Genomic DNA, 17,393 nt, shown 5'->3' with positions numbered 1-17,393 from the left:
TCAACCACTGCACCACCAGGGAAGCCCTATCCATTTACTTTTTGATGGACATTTGAGTTATAGTTTTTGTCCAGTGATAATAAAACTGCTTTGAATATTCACGAACAAAAAAATCTATATGTGAAAACATAAATAAATATATTTATTTAGGTATTTGAATTCTATCATTCTTTTGTAGTTCTCCACATAGATTCTGTAAATATTTTGTTAGATTTATACCTAAGCATTTCACTTTCTGGGTTGCTATTGAAAATGGTATTTTTTTTAAACTTATATTTTATTGAATATAAATATTTAATATTTTCAAGACATGAACAGAATCTACATTTAACACAAATAACTGGAGTATGAGGTTTTAGTTGTGCAAAATGAAGAAATTCTAGAGAGATAATGTGCAGCATGTCAACTATAGTTAACCATACTGTATCAAATACTTGAAATTTCCTAAGTATGTCTTTTTAAAAATGTTTATATTTTTAAAATTTTTATTGGAGTATAGTTGATTTACAATGTTGTGTTAGTTTCAGGTGTACAGCAGAGTAAATCAGTTATATATACACATATAGGTATTGTTTTTTAAAATTCAACTTCTAGGTGTTCATTGCTAATATAGCAAAAATTACTTTTTAAAATTTTTTATTATTTTTAAAAAATTTTGGCCACACTGCACGGCATGTGGGATCTTAGTTCCCCAACAAGGGATTGAACCCCTGCTCCCAGCATTGGAAGGTGGACTCTTAACCACTGGACCACCGGGGAGGTCCCAAAGGTGATTGACTTTTTCTTAAATTAAAAAAAATTTTTTTTCATTTAAAAAAAAATTTTTTTTTTTTTTGGTTGCATTGGGTCTTCATTATTGTGCACGGGCTTTGTCTAGTTGCAGCAAGTGGGGGATACTCTTTGCTGCAGTGCACAGGCTTCTCATTGCGGTGGATTCTCTTGTTGCAGAGCACAGGCTCAGTAGTTGCAGCATGCGGGCCCTAGAGTGCGCAAGCTTCAGTAGTTGTTGCACATGGGCTCAGTAGCTGTGGCACACAGGCTCTAGGGTGCATGGACTCAACAGTTGTGGCTTGTGGGCTCTAGAGCGCAGGCTCAGTAGTTGTGGTGCACGGGCTTAGTTGCTCCGCAGCATGTGGGATCTTCCTGGACCAGGTATCAAACCCGTGTCCGCTGCATTGGCAGGCAGATTCTTAACTATTGTGCCACAAGGGAAGTCCATGACTGACTTCTGTACACTGATTTTGTACTCTGTGATCCTGCTAAAATTACTATTAGTTCCAAGAATTCTTTTTGTAGGTTCTGTGGGATTTGATAGCCATGTCTAATAATACTAATGAATAAATTTCAGAGATCTGTTCCGAGAATGCAAATCTATTTAATTAACAATATTAGCAAAAAATTTCTCGGAAGAAAAAGGTGATGTCCCCTCCCCAACCTTAGAATTTACAATGAAAGAGATATCATTCTTACCTTATAAAAATTCTGATGTGATAAAATGACAAATAGAGAATATTAACAAAGGCTTAGCTTTGTTACCCTGTCCAATACAGAGCACGTGAATATTTATAACTATAAGCACGTTACTATGTTTTCTAATATTATTAAAAATATATCCTTGGAATTGTTGTTCCTATCATGGAATCTTGTAAGATACCTGGACTTCAGAGATTATTGCTAAAATCTATGAGAATAACCTCACATCTCTAAAAAAGTAAGAAATTCTGAATAACTATCTTGGTGATTTGCTATTCCAGTGACATCTCTATAATCTTCAAGGTGTAAATACGTATATGGCTTGTCAGATCAGATGAGGATTACTAGTATTTCCTTCTAACACACACAGAGGTTTAATTGACTAGTTGGAAGTCCTGGTCTCCTATAAATTAATAAGTATGCTCCTTTCTGCATATTATTCATTAAGAGAACTGAGCAAGTGGGATGCAGCAAAAGCAATTCTAAGAGGGAAGTTTATAGTGATAAATGCCTACATTAAGAAAAAAGAAAGATCCAAAATAATTAACCTAACTTTACATCTCAAGGAACTAGAAAAAGAACAAAGTAGGACTAAAGTAGCAGACAGAAGAGCAAAATCTTATCAAAAGAGCAGAAGTGAAATAGGCACTAGAAAGGCAAACAGAAAAACAAATCAATGAGACTAAGAATTGGTTGTTAGAAAAGATGAGCCAAATTAAGAAACCTGTAGCTATATTCAACAAGAGAGGACTCAAACAAAATTATAAATGAAAGAGGAGACATTACAACTGATATCAAAGATAAGAGACTATTATGAACAATTATACAGAAACAACTGTATAACCTAGAAGAGATAAATCCTAGAAACATACACCTACCCGTACTAAATCATGAAGAAATAGGAAATGTAAATAGACCACTAACAAGTAAGGAGATTGAATCAGTTATCAAAAACTTCCCAATACTGGGACTTCCCTGGTGGTGCAGTGGTTAACACTCTGCACTCCCAATGCAGGAGGTCTGGGTTCAATCCCTGGTCTGGGAACTAGATCCCACATGCATGCCACAACTAAGAGTTCACATGCCACAACTAAGGAGCCCGTGTGCCACAACTGAAAAGCCCGCCTGCTGCAACTAAGACCCAATGCAACAAATAAATATTTTAAAAAACACCAAAAACAAAAAACTTCCCAATACTGAAAAGCTCAGGATCAGATGGTTTCAGTAGTGAATTCCACCAAACATTTATAGAAGAGTTAATGTCATGCCTTCTCAAACCCTTCCAAAAATGGAAAAGGAAAAGACACTTCCAAACTCATTTTACAAGGCCAGCATTACTCTTGAGACCAAAGCCAGATAAGGACACTACAAGAAAAGAAAACGACAGGCCAATATCCTTGATGAATATAAATGCAAATATTCTAAACAAAATACTAATAAGCCCAATTCAACAGTACATTAAGAGGATCATAGTGGGATTGATCAAGTGGGATTTATCCCTGGAATGCAAGAATAAACCCCTGGGATGCAAATCAATAAATGTGGTATACCACATTAATAGACTGAAGGATAAAAATCATAGGATCACCTTATTAGATGCAGAAAAAGCATTGACAAAATTAAAATTCCTTTCATGATAAGAGCTCTCATAAAACTGGGTATAGGGCTTCCCTGGTGGCGCAGTGGTTAAGAGTCCGCCTGCCGATGCAGGGGACACGGGTTTATGCCCCGGTCCAGGAAGATCTCACATGCCGCGGAGCAGCTGGGCCCGTGAGCCATGGCCGCTAAGCCTGCACGTCCGGAGCCTGTGCTCCGCAACGGAAGAGGCCATAACAGTGAGAGGCCCGCGTACTGCAAAAAAAAACCCAAAAAAACAAAAAACAAAAAAAAGCTGGGTATAGAAGGAATATATCTCAAAATAATAAAGGCCATATACAACAAACTCACAGCCAATATCATACTCAGTAGTGAAAGGTTGAAAGCTTTTCCTCTAAGATCAGGAAAAATGTAAGGGTGCCCTCTCTCACCAATCCTATTCAACATAGTACTGGAAGTGCTAGAGCAATCAGGCAAGAAAAATAAATAAAAAGCATCCTAATCAAAAATGAAGAAGTAAAATTTGTCTGTTGATGACATGAACTTATATGTAGAAAATCCTAAAGACTCCACCAAAAACTGATAGAACTAATACACAAATTGAGTAAAACTGCAGAATATAAAACCAACATACAAAAATCAGTTGTATTTCTATACATTAACACTGAAGTATCTGAAAAAGAAATAAAGAAAACAATTCCATTTAAAATAGCATCAAAAAGAAGAAAATATTGGGAATAAATTTTACCAGGGAAATGAGAGATCTGTATAGTGAAAACTATGACACTGATGAAAGAAACTGAAGAAGACACAAATTAATGAAAGATATTCTGTGTTCATGGATCAGGAGAATTAATATTGTTAAAATGTCCATACTACCCAAAGCTATCTATAGATTCAATGCAATCCCTATCAAAATTCCACTGGCATTTTCACAGAAATAGAAAAAACAATTCTAAAATAGGTATGGAACCCAAAAGACCTTGAATAGCCAAAACAATCTTGAAAAAGAAGAACAAAGCTGGAGACATCACATGTCCTGATTTCAAACTATACTACATAGCTAGTCAAAACAGTTTAATACTGACATAAAAACAGACACATAGACCAACAGAATAGAATTAAGAGCTCTGAAATAAACTCACAAATATTCAGTCAACTGATAGTTGACAAAGGAGCCAAAAATACACAATAGGGAAAGGAGAGCCTCCTCAATAAATGGTGCTGGGAAAACTGGATATATTCACATGCAAGAGGATGAAACTGGACCCTTATCTTACACCACTAACAAAAATTAAGTCTCTAATTCATTGAATTAGAGACTTAAATGTAAGACCTGAAAACATAAAACTACTAGGAGAAAACACTGGGAAAACTGGTGTTGGCAATGATACACACACACACACACACACACATATACACACACATGCACACATACATATAGGCTGCACTGCACAGCTTGCAGGATCTTAGTTCCCCAACCAGGAATCGAACCCAGGCCCCCAGGAGTGGAAGTGGAGAGTCCTAACCACTGGACCACCAGGGAATTCCCTTGGCAATGATATTTTGGACATGACACCAAAAGCACAGGCCACAGCAGAAAAAATAAACAAGTAGGACTCCATCAGACTAAAAAACTTCTGCACAGCAAAAGAAACAATTAACAAAATAAAAAGGCAGGCTTCAGAATGGAAGAAAATATTTGCAAACCAATACATGTGATAAGGGATTAATAACTCAAACATATAAGAAGCACATACAACTCAAGAGAAAAAAATCTGATTAAAAAATGGACAGAAGGGACTCCCCTTCCAGTGGTTAAGACTCTGTGCTTCCACTGCAGGGGGCATGGGTTCAACCCCTGGCTGGGGAACTAAGATTCCCACATGCTGCACAGCACAGCCAAAAAAATAAATAAATAAAAGGCAGAAGACCTAAATTGACATTTTCCCAAAGACATACAAATGGTCAACAGGTATGTGAAAAGATGCTTGACATCACTAATCAGGGAAATGCAAATCAAAACCACAATGAGATATCACCTCACACCTGTTAGAATGTCTATCCCTAGGAAGACAAGATAACAAGTGTTGTCAAGGATATGGAGAAAAGGATGCCCTTGTACACTGTTGGTAGAAATGTAAATTTGTGCAGCCATTAGAGAAAACTATGGCAGTTCCTCAAAAACTCAGAACAATCAAATGATCCAGCAATCCCACTTCTGGGTATATACACAAAGGAAATGAAATCACTATCTCAAAGAGATTTATTTGTACCCCCACGTTCACTGCAGCATTATTTTTTTTATTAAGAAGTTGAATATTTTATTAAACTGTTTCTTATTTTCCTGCAAGGCTGTTGCTTCACTGTATAGAAGTAGCACAAGCAAACACAGTATACTGCAAAATTAAGATAGTAATGTTCTTCACTGGACACTATACAACTAACAAACTTTTCTCCACTGCCATTTATTTCCAGTGGGAAGTTCATTGAGTATTTTGACCCAAATCCAGGGATGGCTATAAGCAAGTTACAATATTATACAAGGTTAAGATAACAATGTTATCCTTGAATTACATAATTTTTATAACTAGTTTTACCACAGATAATTTCAGGAATTCTAAATATTATAACTGGAGATTAGCCTAAAAATTATAGGGTGTTGAGGGGCTTCCCTGGTGGTGCAGTGGTTGAGAGTCCGCCTGCCGATGCAGGGGACACCGGTTCGTGCCCCGGTCTGGGTGGATCCCACGTGCTGTGGAGCGGCTGGGCCCGTGAGCCATGGCCGCTGAGCCTGCGCGTCCGCAGCCTGTGCTCCGCAACGGAAGAGACCACAGCTGTGAGAGGCCCGCGTACCGCAAAAAAAAAAATTAAAAAAAATTATAGGGTGTTGTGAAAAAGATGTGGTGTTTATCTGAAGTCATCAGGCAGTTAAGGGGTATTTTCTTCAGGCAACATTGTTGCAAGTAGTTTCTTTTGCTAAAAGGTTCTTTTTAAAAATCTATCCACCATTAATTTAAGACAACTATGCTAGATTAAGTTGTTTCAAACTAGTTTATTTAGGGGTTCCATTTTCACTCCTCAATAGATTTTATGTATTGCTCATATGCTTCTTCACTCATTAGTTCATCTAGTTCTGAAGGGTTACTGAGTGTCATCTTGATCTGCCAACCATCTTCATAACAAGATTTGTTGACAAGTCCTGGATTTTCTGCTAGAGCTTCATTAATTTCAGTTGCTTCTTCTGATAGAGGAGAATAGTTCGCTAGCAGCTTTCACACTTTCCAAAGCACCGAATTCCTCGTTTGTTCAATTTTGTCCCAACTTCAGGCAGACTACAGTAAACAACATCTCCCAAAGCTTCCTGTGCAAAATTGCTGATTCCCACTGTTCCAACACCTTTTTCCATTATTACCCATTCATGTTTGTCTGTGAATTTACGACCCGACAGCAGAGCGGGTCCAGTGCGCAGCGCCCTGATGGCGCCCGCCCGCAGTCCCCAGGGCCGCGGCGGGCAGGGCGCGTTGGGCGCAGAGACGGCGCACAGGCTGTAGACCACGGACCGCACGCTCCGCACCGCTCGCGGTGCCATGTTCGCAGGGGTGCTCACTGTAGCATTATTTACAATAGCCAAAACATGCAACCAGCTTGTCTGTCCACCAATAAATGGATAAAGAAAATGGGTTAAATGTACATGTGATATGTGCATACAACACATTTTCTTTATATATAGATATAAACACACACAATGGAATATTAGCCCCAAAAAAGAAGGAAATCCTGTCATTTGGGACAACATGAATGAACCTTGAAAGCATTACAGTAAGTGAAATAAGTCAGAAAAAGACAAATACTGTATGACCTCACTTATATGTGGAGTCTAAGAAAACCAAACTCGTTGAAACAAAAAGTTGATGGAGTTTGCCAGGTGCTAGGGCACTGGAGAAATGGGAAGATGTTGGTTAAAGGGTACAGACTTCCAGTTAGAAGATCTAACTGGGGATCTAATGTCCAGCTTGGTGACTATAGTTAACAATTCTGTATTGTACACTTGAAAGTTGCTAAAAGAGTAGATTTTAAACCTTCTCACCACACATACATGCACAGAGCTAATTATGTAGTAATCATTTCACCATCTATACATTTACCAAATCTTCACACTGTACACCATAAACTTACACAATGTTATATGCCAAGTATATCTCAATAAATGTGTGTGGGGGGGAAATCAAGGATTCAGTTTTTGCCTGGAATCCCATAAAGGAAGGTAAATAGCATAGAGTTAAATGCCATTCTACAGGACTTTGGCATTTGCTTCATTTTCTTACCTACAAGTGCCAAGAAATTTAAGTTTACACTGTCATTGTTCCTGATCTGCAGAAAGCTGAGGGGGAACGACCCAGAATTACCACATCATAACAGGCAATGTTTTCTGAGCTTTTAGTATGTGCCAGGGGCTATTCTAAGGACTTTACACTATTAACTCATCTAACCCTCATAATAATGCTACACGGTAGGTATTTTCCAGTTAAGAAACTATGGCATAGCCACCCTGGAAGAAAGTTTGGTGGTTTTTTACAAAACTAAACATACTCTTTCTTACCATACAGCCCAGTAATAAAGATCTTTGGTATTTACCCTAAGTAGATGGAAACATATTCACACAAACACCTGCACACAGATGTTTACAGCAGCTTTATTATAATTGCCAAAACTTAGAAACAACCAAGATGACTTTCAGTAGGTGAATGGATAAACGGTGGTCCCTCCAGACAATGGACTATTATTCAGCGCTAAAAAAGAAATAAGCCATCAAGCCATGAAAACACATGAAGGAGACTTAAATGCACAGTACTAAGTGAAAGAAGCTGATCTGAAGAGGTTACATACTGTCTGCTTCCAACTATATGACATTCTGGAAAAAGGAAATCCATGGAGACAATAAAAAGATCAGTGTTTGTGGGGGGTGGGTGGAGATGAATCAGCAGAGCACAGAGGACTTTTCAGGTAATGAAAACACTCTGTGACATTGGAATGATGGATATATGTCATTATACATTTGTCCCAAACCACAGAATGTACAACACTAAGGTACAACAGTAAGGTAAATTATGGACTTTGGGTGACTTATGCATTGATGTAGGTTCATCCTTGGTTAAAAAAAAAAAAAAAAGGTACCACTCTGGTGGGGGTTATTAATAATGGGGTAAGCTATGTATGTATTGGGACGGGGGATATATAGGAAATGTCGGTACTTTCCTCTCAATTTTGTTGTAAACCTAAAACTGCTCTTAAAAAAAAAATAGTCTTTACAAAATATTTTGGAAAAAAAAAAGAAACTATGGCAAGGAGAGGTTGAATAAACTACCCAAGCAGCTCACACACCTAGCAAGTGTTAGAGCTAGGATTTTAACCCACACTCTTAGCCATTATACCATACTGCTCACACATCACACAAAAATGTGGCCTGAAACAAAGTTATGCTGACAAACCAGGAAGCAGACCTGGCCAGTACTACAAAAAATACCATTAGGTATTCTGGAGTAGAGTGGTGGTGGGATCTACACCCTAGTTGAAACAGACCTCTCAAACCACCAATTACATTTGTACTCTTAAAAGTTTCACAAAGCAAAGTCCTTGTCACTGATTGAAATGAGTCAAACCATCTCCTACCCTATTTGCTTTTGATCTCAAGCCTTTGTAGAAGATTAAGAATATCCAGTGTGTGATTCCAAGCAGGTATATTCTCTTCATTAATAAATCACTGTCTAAAATAATAGTCTATTATCCTCCAGAGTTGCATTTCTACAGCCTAAGAAATGTTTAATAAAAGAGAGTCAACAGGAAGAATAAATTATTTGCAAAATACAAATAATTAACCAGAAGGACATCTGGGTGCACTGGGGAATGGGATCTATCCCCAGGACCTGTGACTTTCCCTGTGGAAGGAAGACTTAAGGGTAAATCAATGAAAATGTTTCAGGAGGACACCAGATGTTTCCACATACTGAAAAACGAAATGCATTTCATGGAACAAAGAGGAAGCACAAACTCACCTTGAATTTGATTTTTTGATGTACAGCAGCAATTCTCTCCTCACATGACTTCTGTGGAGAATGGCAGTAGCCAGGGAAAGGGGTGCCTGAGATATCTGGTCTTTTTGAAGATTGGTCAAAACCCAGTCTCCACTACCATCTCTGACCCTCACTTTCACATGCACGCAAAGAAAGTAGAAGACTAGAATGTCTGGGTTCACAGCTCTGGATACGCTGCAGTTCTGACACTGCAGCTGGTCACCCCTGAGGCCGTTCACTGCCTTCGTTTCTCCAGAAATGTCCTATGGGTCCTTCTGAGATAGTCTGGGACCTGGGACCGTCTACCAGAGTGCGTGCACCTGAACAGACATCTCCTTGAGCAACGGAATACAATGAAACTATAAGGGACTAAAAATAACTGCACACACACGCAGTTGGGGCAATTATGAACAAAAATACAAAAAGCCACAAACCAACTGCCGTTTCTGAGGGGCTGGGAGCAAAAGCGTGGTACACAGCACCACCAAGGGGGTGGGCTGACCACCTAGGCTACGCCTCCTACCCAACCCATGGATCTGCTCCCATTGTTACCCCATTTAAGGACCAAAGCAGCTCCTCTCAGGGAGTGAGCAAGGGTGCCTGTTCCTCTCTTTGCTCCCTTGTGCTACAGCACGAGCCCCAATGATTTGACCTCCTCTCTACTGCGCTTCTCCTCATTAGGGAGGACACCCACACCCTTTCTCTCCGGGTGCGTATCTCTATCTTGCTTCTGTCTTAAATAAACAAACTGTTTCTCCGTGTACTCTCCCACTTGTTGTGTTGTGTCTCTAACAATAAACTTTGTACCTGTTTTTGCAGTTTCTGCCTCCTTGAGAAATTCATTTTTCAAATGAGGCAAGAGCCAGGCGAACTTTGCTTCTAGCCCCTAGCCTTTTGTGGTCTAGCAGCTAGGATTCCTGGTTTTCTTTTGGGCTACCCAGGTCCAAATCCTGGGCAGGGAACTAAAATCTCACTTCAAGCCACTGCTCACTGCTGTCTGAGATCAAGACCAGAATGGCTACACCATGCTAGTTTATCAAGGGGCAACACCTGCCCCAGTGATGGCTGTTAACCAAAGGGGCAATGAGGGACACACTCTTCTACTGGTTTCCCTGGAAACTAATAAGCCCACCTGACATCAATTCCTCAATAATTGGTAACCTCCTCCTCCTTCTCCTCTCCCAGAGGAAGACTACTGCCTGTGTCCTGCCTGATGTCTGCCATACACAGTGGGGTATCACCCCAGGGCCTTTGCTTCAGAGCTGAAAGATTTCCTATCCAATAAACCCTTGATGTCTCTACCGCTGTCTCCATGCTCTTTCTTGCAACCCGCTGCTGGGCAACTACAAGGCTTGCAGACCTGCAGGGTGCAGCCTAACACGAGGTCAACCTGCACCAACCTGGTGGAACCCTGGGGGGAAACATAGAGCGGCAGAAGACTCTAGACCCCAAATGCCCTAAACCCTCTGCTTCCCATGCGCAGTCGGGTCTCCAGAGTGCCGCCTGTCCCCTCCCAAACATTAGGTGTCCGAGAAAAGCTGCGGCTGCACGGGTTCCCATCTCACCACACTCCAATGGAACAGGCATAGGAGAACAGCTCTTTCCCAAGGCTGTGACGCCGGGGCTCTGGGAAGTGCCTGTCTCTGTCAGACGCAAGTCCCACGCCTCCTCCAAGCGTGTAGGAGGCGGTGAAAGGCCGAGGAGGCTCCAGGAAACCTCAGACCCCTGAACACGAACCCTCGAATTACAGGCTGAGACTGACTCCTGCCTGCTACCCTGCGGGAAGTATCTTGGCCTCTGGCTTTTTTTTCATTGGTTATCGTCTCCGCGACCCGCCCCTCCCGGAGATTGCCGGGAATTCTCCGCACAGTCACTAGTGCGCAGGCGCAAAGAGGAGTGGGTGTGCTCCTTCGCTTCTTCTAGAGGGAGCTGTTGGGTTTGGAACGCGGCGGTAAAACCTGCTAGGGGCCAGGATTCCGGAGCCGGCTGGATGCCTGTGTGCCTGAGTGTGTAATCTGGACAGCGTTGTTTCTGTGCGTGGGGCTGTTCTTGCGTGTAATTATTTGGATGGGGTACTGCGATGACTCCGCAGAGAATGGACGATTATGCCCAGCTCTGAAGCCGGAAGTCTGCGCGGTTGGTTAGCGAAGTGCGTGAGATTGTGTGTATCCGTGAATGTGGCTGTGCTCCACAGTGTATTATTTCTGGAATGGTTTTGATAGGCCAACGCCTCTGGTTATGGTTTTCCACAGGGTCTGCGCTTGTGCATCGCTGTTTCTGTGTATGAGGCTGGATGTGTGGCATTTTGATTAATTACATGGTGGTTAGGTGTGCCTTCAGAATTATGACTGGCACTTAATTAAGTAAAATAATTTCAGGCATAAATACTGGGGGGGAAAGGAGACAAAATTATCTCCTTTATTATGATAGGATCATAATAATGTATTCCTGGACCCATACCAAAATGTAGAAATGAGGACTACATAGTAACATGAAGGGGAGTAAAAATTATATATTTGTATAGGAGCCCAATAACGTCCTTAGTCACTCTTAGGTAATAAAAAATTCCTTTTACCACTGTTCGTTAAAAGGTCAGTCTTGGGCTTCCCTGGTGGCGCAGTGGTTAAGAATCCACCTGACAATGTAGGCGACCTGGGTTTGAGCCCTGGTCCGGGAAGATCCCACATGCTGCGTAGCAACTAAGCCTGTGTGCCGTAACTACTGAGCCCACATGCCACAACTACTGAAGCTCACGAGGCTAGAGCCTGAGTTCCGCAACAAGAGAATCTACTGCAATGAGAAGCCCATGTACCCCAACGAAGAGTAGCCTCCACTCGCTGCAACTAGAGAAAGACGCGCACAGCAACGAAGACCCAATGCAGCCAAAAATAAGTAAATAAATTTATTTTAAAAAATCAGTCTCATTTTAGTGGTTAAAATAATTTAAATGTCCTGTTTAATGATCAAAACTTCAAACCTCATTTAAAACAAGACCCTCCCACCCTGTCCTCTCCCTTTACCACTTCCAAATATGACTATATCACAGTTATTGGTTAAAGCAATATTTGGTATTTATATACTGATTATATATTTTTGTGCTTCAGAGCCAAGTATATTTTTTACACAATTTTTTTTATTGTGGATTTAGCTGACTTGGTTTATATGTATATGTACTTGCTCCTATTGCTACCCTTTTCTAAATGTTCCCCCCACCCCTCCAAGGTGTCAAACTCTAAGCAATGATTTTTCCAAATGTTCAAACTTATCTGATACTTCTTCTCCCCCTTGCCAAATCTCTTTCACAGCCATCATCTTGTAGCTCCAGTCTGGACTGCAGGGTTTCTGTAAGACTTCCCTTCTCCCGTTTCCGGAATTGAATTCCTATGTTCCAAGTCTTGTTAATTTTGTATGTTTCTCATTTTAGCTGATTGCCTCTCTCCAACAACTTCGTTCAAATGCATGCCTTTGAGGTAAATGTTTAAGTTCTTACTGTCTGGAAATACCTTTATTGCAATCTCACTTATTGCCTGTGGTGAGAGTTCTACTATAAATTAGAATTTGAAGGCATAACATCAGATAAAATCTTACAGTAGCTAATGTTGCTTTTGTAAAGGCCTGTCATCTGTTTTCTATTTCTTTGTGCATAATCTGTGTTCCCAACCCTCCTGGAACGTTTAGGGTGATATATATCACACAATGTACTAAAATTTTGTAATTTTGTTCCTTGGTGTGGATCTTTAAATTTATTTTTAAATTTATTTTTGTCTGTGTCGGGTCTTAGTTGCAACATGCAGGATCTTTCCATGCGGCGTATGGGCTTCTCTCTAGTTGTGGCACGTGGGCTCCAGAGCATGCGGGCTCTCTAGCTGAGGCGCATGGGCTCAGTAGTTGTGGCATGCGGTCTTAGTTGCCCCGCAGCATGTGGGATCTTAGTTCGCTGACCAGGGATCGAACCAGCGTCCTGCTGCATTGGAAGGCGGATTCTTTACCACTGGACCACCAGGGAAATCCCTCTTTAAAATTTTTTAATGCTGGATGTCAGGTGAATATTTTCATTCTAGAGACTCATGTACTTCTGGGCTGGAAAATTTTTGTGTATTTTCTTTCTTTCCTTCTTTCCTCGCTCTCACTGGAATTACATGGCTTAAGCTTCTAAATGTTTTCTTCCTATTTTCTCTGTCTTTTTACTCAACTCTAGGAATTTTATCTTCTACTTCTATTTAATTTTTAATAAGTCATATTTTTAATTTCCTAGAGCTCTCTCATGGTTTTTTTCTATATAGTATACTGTTCTTTAGGAATGCAATATCTTCTCTGATATCTGTGAAATTATATATTAATGTTATATATAGTATATATATTATATTCATTATATTTGATTCATAATTATATGAATAATATATAATTATATTATGCATGTGATAGGTAGGATAGTCAATTATGTAAATATTATTTATTTAAAGTTCTCTTAGCTACATGTATTGTCTTTTTTATGACCAAATTCCCTTTTCCTGTTTGAATTGTTCTCTGTCTTTCATTTTAGGTACTTTTCTCAACCACGTGGTAATCCTTACTTTCAGTCATGAGTTAGAGCCTGCCGACTGATGGATTTCAGAAGCAATCTTTTCTCTGGGACACCCCCAGATTTCTATTCTCTTTGCTCTTTAGTTTCTCCTTAGAGGACTCCTCCAGTTTCCTGCCTGTGAAGGTTATGTGTTGAGTTGCTGGAGACTGGTACCAGGATAGGGAAAGAAGCTTAAGAAGATTTCAGACTGTGGTTATTACTCATTCTAACTGTGTCTGTCTGCCCTTCTTTGTGCATCCTCTACATCTTCTCAAAATCAATTTATCCAGAGATCAAATGTATTTTTTAGACAAGGGAGAAAAGTTAACTGTAGAGGGGGAAGATCAGGGCAATGAGTTTGTGTATAAATTTTCAACCAGTCCTCTACTTCCAGATCCATAGCTCACCAAGGTCCTTTTCTGTGGAAACTGGGCCCTTCAGGGAAGTTGTAAATTGGTCATAATCTCTTTCATACCAGAGTTCCTTGAATTTTCTTATTTTTTGTAGTTTTGTCTTCACATTTGTTGTTGTCATTGTTATTTTCATCTCTTTTTGGATAGTGATGGGAAATAAATGCATGTGACCTACTCACTGTATGTAAGCAAAAGTCTACCCTTGCTCTTTTCAAATGACAAGATTTTGGTCATTTTTTTAAAAACTAGTTTTGGTTGTACAGTTGACCCTTGAAATACACTGGGGTTGGGGCCCTGACCCTCTGTGCAATTGAAAATTTGTGTATAACTTTACAGTTGGTCTTCCATATTCACATCCTAGGTCCCACATCTGAGGATTCAATCAACTGCAAATAATGTAGTACTATAGCACGTATTTATTGAAAAAATCCATGTATAAGTGGACCTGCACTGTTCAAATCTGTGTTGTTCAAGGGTCAACTGTATTTTTTTAAAATTTTCTATGTCATTATTTTCTAGTTTTATCTTCATCAAGTTCTCCTGAATACATTCTCTGGGTTTATATTCTTGCTTCTTGTATTCCTTTAATTCTTTGGGTTGTGTCAGAGAATTCCTTGGCTTGAATTCAGTAATACAATTGTTCAGCTATTTCATATTGTCATCCTGTTTCATTTTGAGCTTATTTATTAACTTAGAATTCCACACACAAGCATATATATATATATATATATATATATATATATATGAACATAAGTACAGTTGAATGAATGAAAATAAATTCTGTGGGCCTACCACTCAGCTTAAGAAAAAGTTATTATCAATTCCTTTGAAGTATCCTAAATATTTATTTATTTATTATTTAGGCTGCTCTGGGTCTTAGTTGCGGCACGTGGGATCTTCGTTGCCACGTGCATGATCTTTAGTAGTGGCATGTGGGATCTTTTAGTTGTGGCATGTGGACTTCTTAGTTGTGGCATGCAGACTCTCAGTTGCAGCATGCAGTCTCTTAGTTGTGGCATGCATGCAGGATCTGTTCCCCCAACGACTGATCGCACCTGGGCCCCCTGCATTGGGAACTCAAAGTCTTACCCACTGGAGCACCAGGGAAGTCCCTGAAGTGTCCTAGATGCTCCTCCCCCATCTCCCATAAAGTTAACCATCACCTGAATTTAGTCATTCCCATGGTTTTCTTTATAGATTTGCCATATATGTACATATCCCCAAATAACATATTGTTTAGATTTGCGTGTGTTTTGAAATTTAGTGAAACGACATTCTATGTATTGTCACTTAAAAAAAACCTCAACATTATGTTCTGGGAATTTGTTCATTTTCTCAATGTTGGGCAGCACTCTACTGTGTACATCTGCCAAATTTTATTTATATAGCCTCTTGATGGATATTTGAGTTGTTTCCAGATTTTTCCCTCCTATTTCAAGTGGCGCTGTTTTGAACATTTCTGTAGACCTTTAAAACTCTGTGTAAGAATAACTCTAAAGTATAATACTTACAGGTGGACTTGCTTTGTTCTAGGGCATGTGCTTCCCAGCTTCTCTAGGTGATGTCAAAGAGTTTCCAGAATCATTTCAATTGACACTTACTGCCACATAGTTGAGAGTTGTTCCACATCCTTGACAACACTTGTAACACTTTAAAACTTTTTTTGCCAGTCAGCTACTGAGATAATATCTCATTGTGGGAGAATTTTTAGAATTCTACTCTGAAAACAAAGATTGACAGAACTAAAAGGGAGAAAAAGATACAGCCACTTTAATAAATAAATGATTTTAACACACAAGTCCTATTAACTCATATATAAGTAGTCCCAAAACAATCAGTAACAATATGAGAATGACACAATTAGCCAACTTAACAAATACAGAATACAACACCTAGCAATGACAGAATATATATTCATTTCAAGTGAACATGGATCATTTAGCAAAATAGTCTATACACTGGGCCATAAAGCAGATTTAATACATTTCATAGGATTGAAATCATGTACAGTATGTTGTGTGACCACAATGGAATTAAACTAAAAATCAACAACAATAACAAAACAAAATATTGAAAAATTCCCAAGTTATCTGAACTTAAGCAATATAATTCTATAAAATCAATGGGTCAAATAATAAGGCAGAATAGAAATTTTAAAATATTTTGACCTTAATAATAATGAAAAAAACCCAAAACACTTGGGCTTTTTCAACCATCTTGGACCCTGTGGAGGTGTGTGGAGCTCCCTCAGCTGAACTTTGGGGGCAAATAAGTGGGGCCTAGAGGACTTCTAAAATGACAGATATGTCTGAAAGGCTATGGTCCAAGGCCACTTTTGCTGGCTATCGGTGGGGTCTGTGGAACCAGAGGGAGCACACAGCTCTCCTGAAAGTTGAAGGTATATATGCTCAAGATGAAACTGAATTCTATCTAGGCAAGAGATGTACTTATGTGTACAAAGCAAAGAACAACACAGTAACTACTGATGGAAAACCTAACAAAACCAGAGTAATCTGGGGAAAGATAACGGGTGTTCATGGAAACAGTGGCATGGTTCATGCCAAATTCCAAAGCAATCTTCTTGCTAAGGCCATTGGACACAGAATCCGTGTGATGCTGTACCTTTCAAGGATTTAAACTTATTGAAAAGTAAATAAATAAAAGTGTAGGATTTGTTCTCTTGTAAAAAAAAAAAACACTTGGGTTGTAGTAAAAGCAGTAATTTGAGGCATGTTTCTAGCTCTAAATGCATATATCAAAAAGTAAAAAATATTGAATATGAATGGTATAAGCCTCCACTGTAAGAAACTAGAAGAAAGAACATCAATTTAAACCCAAAGAAGGTATTTAAAAGGAAGTAATAAAGATAAGTTTGATATCACTAAAATAGAAAGCAAAGTAGTAATAGAGAAAATAAACTAAGCCAAAAACCAGTTCTTTGAAAGTTTAACAAAATTGATAAGCCTTAGCAAGACTGACCAAGAAAGAGGAAAATAACCCTACAAATATCAGGTATGGAAAAAGATTTTATAGGTTTTGAAGGATAAATAAGAAGGCATTAGGGACAACTTTATACCAATAAATTTGACAACTTCAAATAATGGAAAATTCCTCTAAAAATATAACTTACCAAAATGACATGAGAAAAAATATAAAATTTGAGTGATTCTGTTAAGAAAAATAAATGTTTAATTATAAATTTCCCCACAAGGAAAACTCTACTCCTGAACATTTTCACTGGTGAATTCTTCCAAATATTTGATGGAATACAAA

At 39.1% G+C, this 17,393-nt stretch overlaps 1 long non-coding RNA gene and 2 pseudogenes across 1 annotated transcript in view; 1 reads left to right on the top strand and 2 right to left on the bottom strand.

The window, feature by feature from the left end:
• LOC114889520 overlaps positions 1 to 10,865 on the bottom strand; it is a 38,639-nt gene extending 27,774 nt beyond the window's left edge. Inside the window, exon 1 of the long non-coding RNA XR_003792050.1 lies at positions 9,126 to 10,865. This is a non-coding gene — a long non-coding RNA (uncharacterized LOC114889520). The remainder of the gene's footprint in view (positions 1 to 9,125) is intronic.
• Positions 6,062 to 6,661, bottom strand: LOC114889458 (annotated as a pseudogene).
• Positions 10,866 to 16,354: 5,489 nt separating the features above from the next.
• On the top strand, positions 16,355 to 16,907 carry LOC114889482 (annotated as a pseudogene).
• Positions 16,908 to 17,393: the final 486 nt, after the last annotated feature.

The sequence above is a fragment of the Monodon monoceros genome, unplaced genomic scaffold (assembly GCF_005190385.1).
Source record: "Monodon monoceros isolate NGI ecotype Baffin Bay Population unplaced genomic scaffold, NGI_Narwhal_1 Super_Scaffold_10, whole genome shotgun sequence".
NCBI lineage: Eukaryota > Metazoa > Chordata > Mammalia > Artiodactyla > Monodontidae > Monodon > Monodon monoceros.
The sequence above is the reverse complement of the archived record's forward strand: the minus strand, read 5'-3'. Positions and strand labels throughout refer to the sequence as shown.